The following is a 2,866-nucleotide window of genomic DNA, read 5'->3' on the forward strand; positions in this document are numbered from 1 at the left end:
GGTCCCACCCAGCAGCTCCCTCCACACGCTGCAGTGTTATACACCGCGAACAAGGAAAGCGGATCCGTGGTCAGTGATGTCTTTGACCCGGTGACAAACCGCAGGTGGTGGCTGTGGACCTCAGTCCGGCAGTCCGTGGGTGGCGAAGGGTTGACTAGCCTCGAGAGTGGAGAAGAACCAGGTCCCCACCCGACAGAAGCCTTGGCTGGGAAAGCAGCATCGGTTCGAGCCGGAGGCAGCGCTCCAGGAACGTTTCTTGTCCTCGGAGCCTTACAGCATCTTTGAAACATCTGCCGCCCTTAAGAATGGGCAACAAGCGGCGCTTGCTGGAAAACAACAGGCGTGTCCCCCCCCCCCCCGGCGCAAAGCCAAGGAGCGAAGTAGCAGAGGGAACCCACCATAAAGAAAGTAATCAGATCTCTTACAAAAGGCGCGTACAAAATAGTTTTTAAGGTGCAAAGTGCTACACAATTGTTTATAAGACCAACGATATACAATAACCAAATGTAAGCACAATCCAATATGAAGCTATTATCGAACAGTAATCACTGAAGCAGCAGCTAGCCTTCAAAGGAATAGCTTCACAGTGGATTGTGCTTACATTTGGTTATTGTATATCGTTGGTCTTATAAACAATTGTGTAGCACTTTGCACTTTAAAAACTATTTTGTATGCACCTTTTGTAAGAGATCTGATTACTTTCTTTGTGGTGGGTTCCCTCTGCTATTTTGCTCCTTGGGTTTGAACTATTGAGGGTTGCTCCTTGCTGTAGTCCTTCCCCGAGGCGGGCAGCACTCCCCTTTGTTGGAAGGACATCCGACAGGTTCTCCACTCTGGATGGGGTCTCATTCTGAACGCAGCCTTTGGGGACTGATGAAATACCAGCCAGACATTGTGGCTGCCCATCCCCCGCCCGGGTGGCTGGAACTGCAGCTAAGAGGTCAGTGGCGACAGCGCTTAGCCAGCGGCGACAGCACGTTCCCTGTCCGCGATGATTTAAACGCGGCACTGGCTGGGGCAGAAGCAGGCACCCTGCCCTGTGTGGCTTTGCATGAGCTCAATGTCTTGTTCAGCCTGGGCTGCCCCCCTCCCCACCGCCGCCCCGTGCAGTGCAGGTGCCTGTTTTCGACAGCTGTTTTTCATGCGCAGCAGTTTACAGGCAGCAGGCATGCAAAGTCCCCCAGGGGGGTGCTTGTGCCTCTGCCAGTCTCGTTTCAAAAGCCCTTGGGCGGGTGGGTGGGTGGGTGGGGAGAGCTCCGATCAGCCTGGGGTGTGCGGAACGTGTTGCCAAGTCTCAGCCAACTGAGGGCAACGGCCGCTCGTGGGATTTTAAGGCAAGATCTGTTCAAAAGTGGTTTGCCGTTGCCTGACTCTGCCTAGTGATTCTGGACTTCCTTGGCGGTCTCCCATCCAATGGCTAACCGGGGCCAACCCTGCTTAGCTTCGCCTCCGGATCAGCCGTGGGGCTCTTCCTGCTGCTTTAAGTATCATCTTCCGGGGCGGTTCTCTGTTGTTCCATATGTCGGTCTTAGAATGGCTTTTGCTCTATTTCAGCATTTCTTCAACTCTGTATTGGATTTCTGGTGAAGTTATATCTTTGCAAGTAAGGTCATTTCGTAGAGAAAAAGCTGCAGGAACTAATTAGCATAACTGATTAGCATAACTCATTAGCATATGCCACACCCCTTGACCAGGCCGAAATGGCCAGGATTCGGCTGCTGCCAGAGGGGGGAGTGTTCCCCCACCTGGCAGTGGCCCGATCAGGGCCGTTTTGGCCCCAATCCTGGCCCAAAGGGGCCCAAAATGGCAATTTTGAACACGTTTTGGCCTGGATCAGGCCCAAAACGGCCCAGATCGGGTCGGTGCCAGGCAGGGGAGAAGTTCCCCACCAGGCACCGACCCAATCCTGGCGGTTTTGGCCCTGATCCTGGCCGAAACAGGCCGCAAATGGCCATTTGGGGCTCATTTGGGCCTGGATCAGGGCTGAAGCAGCCCGGACCAAGTCAGTGCTACACAGGGGAGGGTTCCCCTGCCCAGCACCAACCCGATCCCGGCCCTGATCCCAGTGGAAAAGGGGCCAAAATGGCTAAAAATGGCTATTTGGGGCCCAGATCGGGGCTGAAATGGCCGGGACCAGGTCAGTGCCGGCTGGGGGAGGCTTCCCCCAGCTGGCACCGACCCGATCCGGATGTTTTGGGCCCCAATCCGGCCAGAACCAGGCCCAAAATGCCCCCAAACGGCCATTTTGGCCTGTTTTGGGGCCTAAACGTCCAGGACCAGGTTGGTGCTGGGTGGGTAAGGCTTCCCCCACCCAGCACCGACCCAATCTGGATGGTTTCAGCCTCAATCCGGACCATTTTGGCCACAATCCAGGCCGAAACGGGCCCAACGTGGCCCAAAATGGCCATTTTGGGCCCGTTTTGGCCAGGATCGGGGCCTAAATGTCTGGGATTGGGTTGGTGCCCGGGCAGGAGAGTGTCCCCCCTGCCCAGCACCGACCTGATCCAGGCCATTTCAACCCCGATCCGGGCCATTTCGGTCCCACTCGAGGCCTAAAGGGCCCCAAACTTTTCAGTCAGGTGGGTGGGGCCACCGGACTGTTGGGGGATCGACTGGAACGGTGTTCCGGTGCGTTCCCCCTCCAAATGAGCCCTGCTTTGCAAGCCCTATTATATTGTTTATTGAAATGTCCTTGAAATTGACTGCTACTCTCACACCATGGAATTTGCCTTGAGTCTCAGTGAGAAAGGCGGACTATAAATGACATAAACAAATAAATAAAACAAACCACCAGCAAGCCTTTCTCTTGGAAAAAAGGCCATTTATATGAATCATTGATGAAATGATAAGAAAGACATTGGCTGAA

This window comes from Eublepharis macularius, chromosome 15 (genome assembly GCF_028583425.1).
Source record: "Eublepharis macularius isolate TG4126 chromosome 15, MPM_Emac_v1.0, whole genome shotgun sequence".
Lineage (NCBI taxonomy): Eukaryota > Metazoa > Chordata > Lepidosauria > Squamata > Eublepharidae > Eublepharis > Eublepharis macularius.